Consider the following 15,861-nt stretch of genomic DNA (forward strand, 5'->3'; position numbering starts at 1 on the left):
GTTCAGTTTCAGACATTTTTTTGAGAAATGAGCTGAATGGAAAGAATTGAAGCAATATGGGCACCTCTGGAAAGATGTGGCAGATGTTAGTTCTTGAATTGGTGGAAATAAAAATGACAACCTTTCATTTCGCTTAAAGAGGTCTGGTATTCTGCTGACTTTTTAATATAATCTGGAGCAGAAGTTACTTGCTGCGAACAACACTGGCTTTTTGGCATCAAACTTTCAGCTTGAGAAGCTGCTGGCCTTCCTTCTGCCTCCTCCTGGCCATGATGCTCCTTAAAACAGGAGCCCGTAGAAGGGATGCCCAGGGTGTGTGGAGCTGTTAACTGGAAGAGGCTCTTTACAAAATCTCCTCCATGTCTGATGGCAACTCGAGGCCATCTTTCACAGTAGCTAAGTCACAGGTTCCTGGTGGCCTGTGTTGCATGTTTCAGGTGTGTCCCTCACGGTCTCAGCAGAGCTCAGGCCCTTATTTCTGGTGCCCTCTTCACTTGCCACTAAGGGGCACTCACCCTATTTCCTCCACTTCCTCCTCTCAAATGGCAAGGACTGGGTCACGTTCATGGGCATCCCCAGGACCCAGAATGGAGCTGAGACCCACATGGAGGCTGAGTGAGCATTTGTTGAAGGAGCTTGTGCTGTAGGAGTGACAGCAGGGTGAAGTGGCTGGGGAGGTTGGAGCAGCTCACCTGGACAGGTGAGAAGGGGAAGGAGACCCAGAACTGGAATCCCAGGTCACCTGCAATGGTGGGTAGAACTTCATGCCCAAATGATAGTGTAAAAAGAAAAAGTGGGCCTCAGCTCTGCTACACTTCTAATATCGTTCATATGCAACAATTTGGAAAAGTTGACGTCTCCAGCCTCTCCAAATAGAAATTTGGTTTCATTCGCCATAATAAATCCAAACTTAATTGTTACTCATTCACATTTAGCCAAAAGTGCACACAGTATTTAAAATTTTTGATTAAGCCAAATAGTTTTTAATTGTCTCAGCAATTCCTTGTAAATTTTTATTTTCTATTTTTTAATCTGAGTTTACTTAAATTGTTCCTGGTACTTAACTTTTCTGGTCATTAAGAAACATTTGACTGAAATCATCCTTTGGAGATGATTCATCATCAGAGTACTAAGTAGGGTGCCCTTGACACAGAGTTAGCAGCAAATTTTTGAAAAGGAGGTTAAATAAAATGCATTCATTTTTTAAAACAAAATCCTTTGATGAGCTAGGGCAGGCTGTGTGTGAAACTGCTTTCTGGTATTCAAACACTTAAAAAAAAAAAAAAAACACTTAGAAACCAACATCCTTAGGATAGGGATGCTTAGTCCAATGAAAGCTTCCAAGTGTTGGAGCCAGTACTGCCAGCAGCTGAACTTGCTTACATCCTGCTGCAAGAAAGGTGGATGGCAGGAGGCTAATGTTACAGGCTGTTCCTCTTAAGGCCATTAAACTGTCCCCACCTCCTTTCCCATACACAGAGCCTTTTGATGCAAAGGAGCGAGGGGCTGCTCATTCACAAATAAACATTCCCCAGTTCAAACAGCCTGTCTTGGGCTTCAATTTAAAAAGAGGTTGAAAGAGTTATTTGCTTTCTTTTCTCTCCAGGGTACAGAAGCAAAGCAGGAGCCTCCACAAGTTCGCTTTCTTCAGTGGTAAGCGCTTTCGAAAGATGAAGTGGCCAGGAAGAGACAGACTTTCTTGAAGCCACTAATGGGAAGTCATTCTTGCAATGAGGCTAGGAGATTCCACCACTGAGAACAAGCGCGATGCTGTCCTTCAGGAGTGAGCACATTGAAATGGCTATCAGTGAGACTAGAGGGTCCTCTTACAGCAAATCAGAGAATTCATTCAGTAAGTATTCTGAGTCTGCAAGATAGCAGTGGGCTACAAGATCATGGGCCTGCATACTTGGGTGCCCAGGGCAAGCAATGCCCTGGGGGACAGGCACAGGTGGATGGGCTCCGTCCCTACTCATCTAGACCAATGATGGCACCTGATTTCAGATTCACATACATCTGTGACTCAAACTCTGACACACTAGAGAGAATGACAGGTGCTAAATAGATACAGAACCTAAGGGAGCCATCACCTGCTGACTCAGGGGGAAGCCATGTGGCTAAAAGGGCCTGGTGGGATTGGAAAGTCCAAGCCTGAATCTTAGACACATGTGCCTCAATAGGCTGATGGGCTCCTCCTCAACACATTCTTAATTATCCACAGCATTGGTATTTGTGGACATGTTTTGATTCTGTAATAATGCATAATGGGGATTATTCATTCAACAGATATTTCTTGACTACCATTATAGGGTAGGGTGCTGCGGGGACTTCTGAATTCTGGGAACATGTGCAAGGACATAGTCTCAGCACTCAAATTACTTAGAGGAGTTATTCATGGTTTTCCAAAAGAAAGAAAGAGAGAGAGAAAGAAAGAAAGAACAAAAAGAAAGAAAGGAAGGAAGGAAGGAAGGAAGGAAGGAAAAAAGGAAGGAAGGAAGGAAGGAAGGAAGGAAGGAAGGAAACAGATAGATATTGATAATAAATTTTTCAAAACATGGCAAGCATTCTAGAATTTGCATAGGTTGCCTGGTGTGAGATAATGTAATAGAAATCTTTGTCTTCTGCTGATTAAAGAGATATTGGACAACTTAACTTCTAGAGAAGAACTCTTCCATGGAAGTAAAGAACCAAGAACAAAAAATTGAATCTATGAAATAGCAAAATAGAATTTTGAACGCCTGCTTTACCAAGTTGTTACTGTGGGTTGATTCTTTGGTCTCATGTTTTGACATGGGGTCTTGCTATGTTGCCCAGGCTCTCCTCCAACTTCTGCCTCAGCCTGCCTAGTAGCTGGGACTGCAGGCTAGTACCACCACACCCAGCTTGTGGATGGGTTCTTAACCACTGGGGGCTCAGTTTCTGAATATAAAAATATCTACTTCGAAGAGCTGGGTGAAGACTACATTTACTAATGGCTAGCCCACAAGAGACCTTCTGTAAATGTTGGTGCTTTTCCACAAAAACTTTTCCTTTTTCTGCATTTCAATCCACTAGATTCACAAGAAATGGGTCTACTGCATGGAAGATCTGATGTGTCAATCACGAAGGCCCGTGAAGGAGCTGATAGTTAGAATTCTCCAGCAATGTGGCCACCAAGGCATCCTAACACCACCCCTCTTTAGAACACACAAAAACTGTGGATAAAATATCAATGCTTTTTAAGTGCATGGCTTATGGCAATGTTCAGATGTCAAAAAATGTATGTGGGATCACTAATCCTGATGGGTGGCTGCTAGCTCTGGCAGCAGACTAAGCCTGTCTCACTTCTTCAGTGAATTAGAGTCCTGGCTTAATTTAATTGTAAACTGTTGGTAACTTGATCCCACCTAATGCTAGGGTCATCAAAAACTTACAATCTTAAAGAATGGATGAACTAAAATATATATATTTTTTCATCAGTGCAAACATGCAGCGAATTGATCCACTACAGTTCTGATTGTAGACAGAGGAGAAAGGAATGGTGTGTTCTTTGAAAATTTGGAGAATTTACTACCATTCTTCACACAGGTTTGAGGCCCAATTCACAGTGTTCACGGAGCCTGCAAAACATCAAGTTGAGAAGGTGACATTCTGTGGCCAGATTGGTGGTAGCCCAAGGTATTTGGCAGTGAAGACAGATCTTCCCAAGACTAAAGTACCCTCAAAGGAAGTGCTTTAAAGAAAGGCACTCTTCAAAGAAAGTACCTCAGGCTTCAAAGAAAGTTCCAAAATTTATGAGCTAAAAAAAAAAAAAAAAAAAAAAAAAGCACAGACTCTATAAGTAAACAGGGTACCATGAGCGAGAATCTGCAGAAACACACCCAGGAGAATGAAACCAGAAAATAGCAGACGTCGACATCATTGGGCAAAAAAGTAACTTAAATATATTCAATATGTTTCTCTTAAAAGAATATGAAAAGGTTGACTTGAAAACAACAAAAGAGAAAGGGGATGAAAAGTAATGAGTCTGATTTGAAAAAGTAGCAAATATATCTTCCCGGAATATATAATAAATAAAATGTGAAACTCAGTGCAGAGACTGAAGACAGATTAGACACAGCTGAGAAAAGATACGGTGAAATGGAAATCCATCTCATAAAAGGATGCTGGATAGGGTACAGAGTGACGAGGTGGTAGAAATGGTGAAAGGAAGGTTGAAAACATGAGTGTTAAGTGAAAAGGCACAATGCCCATTCAGTCAGAATTCAGGGGAGAGACAACACAGAGAACAAAGGAGGCGCCATCTTGAATTCTCTTGAGTTAATGAAACCCAAGGATCCTCAGAGCTAAGAACTTCAATGAATCCTAAGCAGGATAAATTAAATCAGCCCTAAATCTCTTGTACTAAAATGGCTGAATATCAAAGATAAAGAGACGGTTGGAAAAGTAGCCTTAGAGAAAAGACAAATAGCTTCAAAGGAACCACAATTAGTGAGGCAGCTAGTCCCTCCACAGGGGCGATAACAGGAGGTAAAATGCAGAGCAGTGTTATCTACAGAAGGCTGACCTAGACCTGGGTGCCCAGGGGAGATGTCTTCAGCAAGATAAAGACACATTCAGAGGCACAACAATGAGAGAATCTATTCCCAGCAGATCTTCACTAATGGAACTTCTCTTGAGACTATGTTCAGAAGGAAAGAAATTATCCCAGAAAGAAGGGGGGAGGTAGAGGAAGGGGTGATGAGCAGAGGAAATACATGGATCTCACAAATCCAATGTGATGCAAAAGATGCATACACAGATTCATCCATTCATCAGAGGACCATTTATATAAGGTCAAATAGTAGAAATACATCTTGTCTGGGGGAGCGTACATGAGAGGAAATCTATAAGGAAAACCAGGTAGTGATAAATACTCAATTTCAGATAGAATTTCCTTATGAGAAGAGGAAGCGAAGACAGCTTCAATATATATTATGTACTACTGGTGCTGAGTGATCATCTTATATTTTATGTACCTTCTATATAGGCCACCTATGCCCAGGTATGTTGGCATATTTGAAATATTTCATAGTATAATAGATTATTTAAAAATCCACTTTGAAAATCGTAGATCACAAATTTTGAACAAAGGATTCAGCATTCTGAATAATCTAATATGTATTAATTCCCATAAAAAGTTGGGAGGATCAGGATGAACACGGAGAAGAAGGTTAACATGGCAATGTAGGTAAGATTCTGCCATACCTGACATCTCTTGAATCAATAATTAGATAATTATGTAGGGGAAAGTTTTACCATGTGATGATACAACCCACTAGACTACTTGACAATTTGGTCACGTGATCTTTTTGTTTCCTTCCTTGCAGTGGCTCATGGGAAGCTCAAATCTCAGTTTTTTTGCTCAGCTACTCTGGCTCATAATGGGAATTTAGCATTGATTCCTTCTCCTCATGGTCCCTCAGGACATTCTGGGTGGTGGGGAGGGTCTTGTAGTTGGGTCAAGGGTAAATCAGGAGGGATATCAAAGCAAAGGATGGGTAAAGAGTTCTTGGTGCTCCTGTTTTCAAAGCACTTTCTGAGTTGAAGACAGTTGTTGCTCTTGTTCCTCATCCGGTAGGTGGTCATGGGACATGGCTGCTCTTGGTCCATGGTAATCCTATAAATTTGTGCCAATGGAATGAATCAGTGATGCAACCTAGACAGCTCTGTTCCTAAGCCACTGCTCATGAGTGTGTTTGAGCAGGTGAAAATGTGGGCCCCCATGCAAATGTGCACACACACACACACACACACACACACACACACACACACTGCTTCATGTATATGCAAAAGTTCCACAATCCTTTGGTGCTAATGTCTGAGAATGCTAAAGATGGTCAAAGGAAACATGTTCAGTGGCTTTTACACATGCTACCAGGTCCCCAGGGTCTGGTTTGTGAAGAACAGAAACTGGAGTGGAATCAGCGATGGAGACTGAGGGGCTGAGATGGGCGAGCCAAGCTAAAGCCAGGCAGAAGCCTGGGGCTACACGTGGGCCATTTGGGGATCTTTCCAAATTGATAGATAGAAAGGGCTGGAGAGCATTTCTGAGAACCTCCTTCTATTCCTCCAAACTGTCTCTACCACCCCGTCCCTGTGTCTGGTGGGGTCCTGCCCTCAGCCTCCATTGCAAAGCTAATCAGCAGGGCTTGTTCCTCGGGTACATTTGTGGGCCACAGAAGTTGGGGGAGAAGTGCCTGAGAAAGCAGGACAAGAAGCCCTGCAGTCAGAGCCCTGCAGGAAGAGGCACAGCAGTGACCTACCTTGGGCGACCATTGTCACGGAGCCTGTCAGGGAGCCCTTCTCCACTCACTGCCACCTACAGAGCTTCACGGAGGGGACACAGGCCATGGAGATGTGGCTCCAGAGGATGAGCTGGCCTTCTGGGTTGTCCTGGAGACCTGCTGAATGACCTGAGAAACTATCTTGGCTCTGGGTTTGTTTCCTAAGTGACTGGGCTTCAACATTTGGTAAAAGACCGCCGACCAGAGAGGGAAGGCCAGGAACCAGGCAGAGCCCAGCACTGTGCTACCTGCTGATCCTGAGCCCTTGCTCCCCATGAGCTTCTGGAAAGATGGGAGGGGACAAAGTCGACTTCCAGTCACCTCCAAGAAAAATCTGACATTCCCACAAACAGCACCCTGGTGGCTGCCTGGATCTGACCCTCTGCCCTCCCAAGTTCTCTCCAAGGGTCCCCTTGGCATTTATCTCTATTAATAAGTCAGGCGGGTGGGAAGGAAGAAAGGTGAAGTCGGTCTGCCTGGGCCCAGCGTCTTTAGGAGGCATCTAGATCACAATCGGGAGCACAGATGCCTGAGGCTGGAGGGGACAGGCAGGACAAGTTGTCAAGGAGTGGGTGGGAGGACGAGAGGTGGGATGGCAGGATGGACAGGACCATGTGGAGGGACTTCCCCAGAGATCCGGCTCTGGCACCAAAAGTCCTTTCAAATGCGTTGTGCTTCACTGAGATCAAATGCACGGGAACTGGGCAGCTTTCCAACTTGTCCTTAATTGTACTCTTGATAGCACAGCTTTATTATTGGGCTGTAAGCGTTGTGAATGCCAAGAAACTCAGACACCATAAAATGAAGGCTGGATTCAAGAACCAAATATTAACCATAGCCTTCACGTATGTGTCGCTGGTGGACAGCACATTTTTCACACCCATTATTTCATTTAGTCCTCGCCAGGACTGCGTGAACTATGAATCATGCAGGGACTTACGCACACGTTGTGCATAAGGGAACTGAGGCTAAGAGAGGCTAAGGAGCTTTCTCTAGATCCCTCAGCTACCAAGTAGAGAAACCTAGGCTTGGATTTAGGACTTCTCTTCATGGTCCTGCTCATCTGGGTCCCAGCTCCTTCTGATAAAGCCTTGAGTCTGGCACTCAGATGGAGGCAGATCATGGACCATGTTCCTGAAGCACTTTCTTTCCTTCTCAGTAGCACTAGTCACGACTGGGATTGGACAACACCCCTGAAAGTCGGAAACACAAGAGGTTCTGAGCTGCGACAGAGAGAAAGACGTGTCTTCTCGGTATTTCTGAACTTTAAGGCAATGCCATAGAAAAGAATCAGTATTGCTCTTGGAAAGTTCAGCCAACCCTCTCCCATCAATTAGAGAAGCATATCAAGTTCCAGAGAGGTAGGCACATTGTCCAAGCTTAGAAAGACGACTCAAAAGTTAGCGTGGGCCTTGCTCCTGTGGCTTTTTCCAGCCCATGTGAAGGTAAATGCTTCCAAGATTTGGGGGGTAAGTGGGGGCTCCATTCATAAGATCTTCTGGTATCAGGGCTCAGTGTAATTTACAAGCCCAAGAAGTCACCCTCTTCCTCTTCAAGCATCAGGGTGGGCACACCTGGCTGGGTTATGGCTAGGAGTGTCTGCACCTGGAGAGGTGTTTGGTTAGGGCCACTAAGCCATCCCCTTCCAGTGTGGTCTGTGTGTGTGACGGCCCTGAAGCCACAGTCTGACACTCTGTTTCATGCAGCTGTGGGGAAATGCTCTTAGGCTGTGGTACGGTGTACAACCAACAAACTATCCCGGAAGAGGAAATTTAGCAATTCCTATAAGCCTTCCATAGGTCTACCTTTTGATCCAGGGATTCCCCTTTGAGGAACTTAATAGCACAGAGTGGTGCTTATTTTAGCATTTTTCAAACTGCAGATAATTAGCAACAACTTGAAGGGCAATCAGTGGGCCCTGGGTGGGACAGATGGTTATCCAGTAGCACAGTGGAAAACCATCCAGTTCATAAAGAGCAGGGGCCACACGGACTGTCAGGAAGTGCTGACTACCACGTGTAAATCAGTAAAGCAGATCACAGGACAGCTTGTATACTGGATTTTTATATTTTGGAGAAAAGGAAAATATATATGTATACACACATACACCTCTAAGTGATCATATGTGCCTGGGTAATGGATTTGAAAGAAGTACACTATTTTGTGTGGTTGTCAGGTCTTGGAAGAGTGTATGGAGAGGACATTTTTTTTTCTATTTTACACAGTCTAGTATTTTTCAGGTTTTTTGATTGTTGTTGTTGTTCATTAAGCAAGTACTACTTTCATAACTTAAAATATCAGTAAGTAAATATTTAAGAAGTAGCCAACATGTACGCAGAGCTTGCTCTGGGAGAGGCAGGATTCTACATACCTCGCAGGCCCTACATACAGGGCAGGTGGTAGTGTCACCTCATCTTATCCACAACAACAACAACAAAAAATGAGAATCAGAAAGACTGAGTAACTTTCCCAAGGTTGCACAACTGGACTTCGGGCCTCCAGACAAAGGGGTCCATGCCACGCCCTTGGTCTGCCCTCCACATGAGGAATATCTATGTACCTGAATATCTATGCGGAGCCACTAAAGAACCAGAGAGGGGGACCAGAAGATCTGATTTGATACATGAATGTTAGTTTTAGGGTCACCATGTCTGGTTGTGCAGTTTGTGCACTGCTCATCACCGAGGGGACTGAGCCTTTTCAAAGTGACATGGAGTGCCCTTTTCCCCCTTAGATGCTCTGGTGCTGATTTTTGGGCTGACCCACAAGGCAATAAGGACAGAACTAAGGAAATGTTCCCCTGGCTTTCTCTGGGCTTCCTCTTAGGAGACAAAGACAACCCTTGAACTAAATCATAGTGGCTTTCCCCTGTTCTTCGCGGAGGCCAAGGTTGGCTTCTGAGGAGCTCAGGCGTGTGCCGCCTGCGGGAACTGGGTGGAAGGTGCTGGAGTGGAGAGAAGCTGCCCTGTGGGCTCTGGCATCGCCTCTTTCGGGAACAGGGCTTTGGCCCTTCTGCAAGTGGCCACGGAGATCCTGTTTCAGCTGTGCTGAGCTGCAGGGAAGTCCAGCCTGGGGTCAAGCAAGGCCCGAGAGTCGCCTGGGAACCAGTTCACCCCATGCCCTCAGCCCTGGGCCCGGACTTGGAGCTCCTCTGCCTCACCTCTCGGGGGACCCCACAGCTCCTGCCTGCCGCCTCTGGGATCCCTGTGAACACAGGAAGCCTGGGAAACGCAGCAGGGGGACTCAAAAGTTCTGATGAGCCATCTTTGGGGCTGATCCTTAGCCAGGTGCTGGACCACCCTGGGGACCTGAGCTCTCTTTAGCATCTGAAGTCCTCTCTGCCCGAAGGCTGGCCTCAGTCTGACGGCATCTGGGCACTTGCTCCTCGCTGGCTGAGAGGCAGTGCAGGGGCGGCCTCCACCAGGCCTGGCTCTGAGGCCTCTGGCTGTGACCCCCACTCCCTGCTTCATGGACACGGTTCCTCTCACCCAGCCATGACCCAGGCCTGGCCTGCGTCCACCCTAGCACAGAGCTGGCACCGTGGCTAGCTGCGGCCTGCCTGGCTGGAAGCAGGACGGCTCCTCTCTGCCTCAGGGAAAGAAAGCCTCCCTCCCCAGAGGGCAGGGACTGGAGGTGAGACCCACAAGGAAGCACCAGTCACCAAGCCTCCCGGCTGATTCATCAAATAAAAGACTTGTGGAGGCTGACCACTCGGCAGACAGGAAGCCAGCCCCTTCGTCCCCGCTCGCTCCCCTAGATGGGCACTTTTGGGCAGTACACAACCAGATAGCGGTGGCCCTAAAATGACATGAATCCACCATGTGCTGAGCTCCCGTGAGGTGCAGGTACTAGCTCAGGTATTTTGCATACGATATGTTTTTATGGAATCTTCCATCGACTCCAAGAAACAGGGACAAGTGCTCTCACTGTAGCAGCAGAGTCAACAGAGACTGAAAGAGGGCATTTTCTCAAGGGCATCTAGCTCAGAAGAAGTTTGCATCCCATCCCCCATGCTGGCTGGTGAGCATCAGCTTCTGACCCTCACCCTAGTAGGTCTCAGGAAAGCCAAGGCAAAGGCGGCCACATCCACCCTGCAAAAGAGGGGGCCCTGGGACAAAACACATCCCAGGTAGAGAATGGGTCGATTCAGGGAAATGGGCAGGTGTCCCCAGGCACAGGGTGCAAGACCAGCGAGGGCCAACAGGAGCCCTGTGAGGAGAAGCAGCACCTGCCGGTGGGGGAAGGTGGAGGGTGAGGAGAGGGGACACAGCACCTGTCCTCCTAATGCGACAGCAGAGGCCTTCGGACAGCTGGCAAAGATCACGAGGCAGAAGGAGGAGCAGCTCTGGCCTCAACGATGGCTGTGAAGTGGACAGGGAGGACAGAGATCTGCGGGGTTGGCAGGGAAGCTGAAGCTTCACAAGTTCACTGAATAAACTGTATGAAAGTAGTGGATGTAAGACTTGGTTGAAATTTAAATACCCTGGGTTAATCTATTTTGGAATGATTTATTAAGCACATTCAACGTACAAGGCCCTTCAGCAGGTCCTGGGGCCACCAAGGTGAACAGGACATCAGGCTTGCCTCCCACAGTCTACACCACAGGTCGACGTAAAGACCCAGGGCAGGTGGTGGCCCACCCCACCTTAAACAGGTGCATTTTCTGTAGAAAATTTCACGACCCTAAAGCTGATCAAAGCTAGTAATTCTAAACAAGACCAGGGATAAAATACTCCTCTCACAAAGGAAAGGAAAAAAAATGTCCAGGTTTGACCAACTGCAGCCTACGTGTAAAATCCAGCAGCTGTCTCTTTTGTAAGTAAAGTTTTATTGGAACCGACCACTCATTCATTCACCTATTATCCGTGGGGCTCTCCTTCATGCTACAATGGCAGAGTTGAGAAGTAGTGACAGAGGCCAGATGGTGACAAAGAATAAAACAATCACTCTCCAGCTCTAATAGAGGAATTTTGACGTCTGACCCAAGTTATAAACAGCTATTGCAATCACTGCTCAGTTTGATAATATATGTCAGTTTCAATCAGCACATTCTTATTACTTTTCCTTTGGTAGATATCTATTCTACAATAAGTTAATTCTGAAAGTCCTAGTTATAGTGTCCCCCAAAGGGCTCTGCTCATGTGTTTGTTTTGAGTAAGCTTGTCATGACTGGGATTGATTCGTGTCTCCAACCTCTGTGATATCGTGAATTTAAAGAGTAGGTTCAAAATAAATGATAATCCTCTGATTATGAGGTCAAAGAAACAGAACTTGAGTTACATCAGTTTTTTTGTTCTGTATGTCTAAGTCCATTTGCAGCTTTTTATTCATGTTTAAAACCCAGAATAACAAAACAGGTGCAAACTACTTAATGTAACTTCTTTGTTAAGCCCAAATTTTAGCTCCTATACAAAATGAGCTACAGAATTTAAATGGTAACTTTTAAATAACCATTGAATTATTTGTAAATTGTGACTTATTATTTGATTCTTACTGAAAATAATTGCATCATATAGAAGATGGAGTGTCAAGAACATTGCACTTGCAAAACGTATAAGGACTTTTAGTATTGGCTATCTCATGAAGAAAGGCCAAAGGTCGCAAGAAATATTCAATGACAAAGTATTATAGGGGCTGCAGACAAGGACAGCTATTCCAAATGGAGGAAATCAGTGTCCCCTTGTTTGCAGGAAATGTTGCTGATCATCATCATTATGCCAATGAGGATGTCTGTCTCAAGCCCAGGTTTGGGGATACATGACCAGCAGCTTCACGTCTCTCCTCAGCAAACATGGCGAACGCAGCAGTGGGCTATTCAACTCCACCAGGTACGTGAAGCTCAAGACAATCATGGGGGATGGGCACTGTGGGAAGGGAGAAGAAAGTCAAAGGAAAGGCTTTCCCTTTTCCCCTGAATCTCATCTGCATCCATCCAGAGGGATGTACTGAAGGCACTAGGAGAGCGACCTTCTCAGTCCAGACTTGGCTCATGCAAGAGTATGCTGGTCAATCAAGAAAGGTAGCCTCGTGGACAAGGGCTGCCCCTCTGTACAAACCCGAGGCAGTTTGGTTGCTTTCAGGGCCAGCAAGCTTTGCAAGAGACCTCAGATATGGACCCTGATGCTTCACCTGCATGCTCTCAGAGGCATAAAGACAGGTGATCCAAGGAGCCAGGCTCAGCTCCACGTCCTACAGAATGGGATAAAGTGGTGTCCCAAAGCCTGGATCACAGAGCATGCAACCCAGGGCCCTGACCCTCACAATATGTTTCATGAGACCCTTTGGAGAAAGGGGCTTGGGAATGTGCGTATTTAACAAGCACCTGGGGCCATTCCTCTCTGACAGGTCTGAGGAGTGACAGAAAGACAGCCGCCAGTTCCAGCAGCAGCACCGCTGTTCTGGGCACAGCCTGGGTTCCCCTCCGTCTTTTTATACAACTGAATTAGTCATAGCATTCTATACGTTCTGTGCTAAGAAAAGCAGAATACACAAAGTATATCAATGTAAGTATTAAGCCTATAATAAAATACATAAGAAATCAGAACTGTAAGAATAGCTCACATCTTGGGGAGCTTACTAAGTGCTTAGCGTGTTGACTCAACCGATTCAGCCTCGTTGCATTCCACTGTATCTCCGCTGGATCCCACTTGACAAGTGAGGAAACCAAGGCACAGGTTTAAGCAGCAGCCCAAGATTACAAAAGCTACAGAATTTGAATATGGAGGCAGGATTTAAGAACTAGGCAGGGTGGTCCCCTTGTGATTATGACAAATTGAACTGTTCTGGCCCCAAGCCCACAACAGACACGTGGGCTCTTGATGCAGTAGTGTGACAAACCACAGGGTACCGTGGAGCAGAGGAGGTCCTGGGCTAGCTTCTGTTAATTGAGGTTTGTCATGTTGCTTGGACATCTCTTAAGTTTGCAAATCTATGTGGCAGCCATCACTGTGGACCTTTCCACCTTTCCATGGCCATTTCTCCCAACTGGAGACTCCAATTAGAAAATAGGGCACCAATAATGCAGGTGGTTCGTCAGGTGTCAATTGGACTCAAGTTTCCTGTGGTCTCCAAAGAGAACCCCTGGAGTCACTTCTAAAGGTACAGATGTCAAGATCCCATCCCTCAGGGAATCTCCTCCCAGGCACCAAAAGCTCACTTAGAAATTAAGTCACTTGGGTGCTCTGGGGTTGACAACAGCTACTCAAAAGCATTCGGATTTGAAAACTGCTTCCTTGTTTTGATTTTCCAGGTCAAGTCCTCACGAGCTCTTCAGTGGGAAACCACCTTCTTTCCTCTTTGCCTCTGTCCTTCTCTTTTTTTTTCTCCTTCCCTTCCTTTCCTCCCTCCCCTCCTCCCTTCCATCCACAGATGTGTGTTGAGCATCTTGCGATGCTGGGCATTTGCAGCCCCTCTCCTGGTGGGGCCAAGGCTGGAGTGTGAGCACCTGTGCACATTGGCCCATCCCGAGGATACAAGGGGTTCAGGGAGCCTGCCGCTGCCTTCCCGGAGTGGCTCCAGCACTCACGATTCCTGGAAGATCCAGGCTGTTGACAAGATTAGAGGAGAGATGAGGAGTGGCTCCTCCAGCTACTCCTGCGGCCCCCTTGCCACTGTCCTTGGCCCCGTGGCCACAGGTTTGGTTACTCCTGCTCACTCATGGCTTGTGAGTCACAGAGGAGTCATGGCTGACCCTGACCCATGGCAAGGGTGGTCATTTATTTACCCTTTGAAACGTGACCAGGTGGCCCATTAATTTTGTAGCATTAATTCCAAGAGGAAATTAGATTCCTACCAGAGTCATTCATCTTTTTTAAAATAGAGCCACAAGAAGAGAGCATCAATAATCAGAATGCAATTTTCTGAGTTAGGAAGTGGTCAGAACGTTGGTGCCAGAGATCTCGCGCACCGAAGGATTTCATGGCTTTTTTTTGTTGTTGTTGTTAAACGATTGTTTTAAGACTGGTTGGTGGGGACCACTTCAAAGGACACTTTGCTGCTGAAAACATAGCTTAGACCCTTCTCTAGGATGACAAAGGAGAATGCATCTACTGACCATTACTACCAGCGGTTGGTTAATCTACCCCAACCCTCTTACCAGCACAGATCTGTTTAATAGGTGGGTTTACACAGCCCTGCTGCTCCACGTGGCCCCTTGGTGGCCCACTTGGTGACATGAACCCTCTACTTCTAACTTGTCTTTTCGTAGTCTGTGACCCTCTTAAAAACAATAATGATGATTTTCATGAAAAGAAACTAAATGTTTCTCAATAATTTAATCTACAAATTAAAGTCCTAATTAGTTTATATCCTTTTACTTTAACCTTCTATTTCTTCTGTCCTCTGATGGAATTGTACTATTTACCCATTTTACCCCAATTCTTCTCTTTTTGAGTCATTCATTTCTAGGCTCTAAAAACATATTTTTTATTGCCTAAAGAAGTGCTATGTGGAATATTTACAAATACCTGGCTTTGGTGCCAATCACTTTTACTAAGCAAAACAATGAACAAAAATCAAAGTAATATGGCCTTCTGCCTGCCATCTTTCAGGCCTGATTTAACCAATTTCTATTGCTCATACAGGAATTAAAGAAGGTCCATAGGAAGAATGAAGATAGGCTAACACTGATTAAAATTAATATATGATTATCCGGTCACAATAGGAAGGACTAGAGTTTTGGACTGGATCCCAATGTTGAGAGATCAGCTTTGGGTCTGGTTTTATAATTAGTCCCCTTGTCTTGAGAAATTGTGAATTTAGCCCTAATAACTAAATCCCAATCAAGAGGCCACTCACATACAAAGTGACCTCTAAAGATCGTCACTGATATCTTCTCAACTGCTTGACTCTATGTCTTAACACAGAAAGGCTTCTTCCAAAAATCACCTTTTGCTAATCCATTGCTATCACTTTTCAACACTAGGCATGTACTGGGTATGGTATCTCTGTATAATTCCAAACCTACCACACCCACCGCTAGGGTTGTGCAAGGCATTCCATGTCTCCAAACACAGATTGGAGGTGTCTTCTCAAAGGTTTATCAGGAAAGATCCTGAAGAAAGGTACATGTCTCCAACGTGTGTGTGTGTGTGTGTGTGTGTGTGTGTGTGTGTGTGTAGGGGGGCACACATGCACTACGGTAAGAATAACAATACATCTATCCATATCGCAGAAGCTTCTGGAAGAAGCTTTATCTTGGTCTCCGGGTGTGCCAACATTCCCCCTTGTACATTCCTGTGACCATTATTAATACACATTGATAGGCAGGAAGAAAATCAATGTTGTTTATTTTCATAGGAAGGCATCTCAATGTGTTTTGACGTTTCTCTTTCAGTCAGAATTTCATCAGTCCATATGGAGAATGTCAAATATTAATGCCAGTTACACAAACAATTTCACAAATAGCAAATTTTTATGAAATAGAGAACGTTTCTTTCTAGGCAGTGGAAGCGCTGAAAGAGAATATGTACTAAACACAGACAAAATTGCCATCCCGCGAGGCTTTGGGGTTCCGACGCCCAGTTTATGATGCTGGTGAGGAGCATCTTGATGGATG

The sequence above is a fragment of the Urocitellus parryii genome, chromosome 2, assembly GCF_045843805.1.
Source record: "Urocitellus parryii isolate mUroPar1 chromosome 2, mUroPar1.hap1, whole genome shotgun sequence".
Lineage (NCBI taxonomy): Eukaryota > Metazoa > Chordata > Mammalia > Rodentia > Sciuridae > Urocitellus > Urocitellus parryii.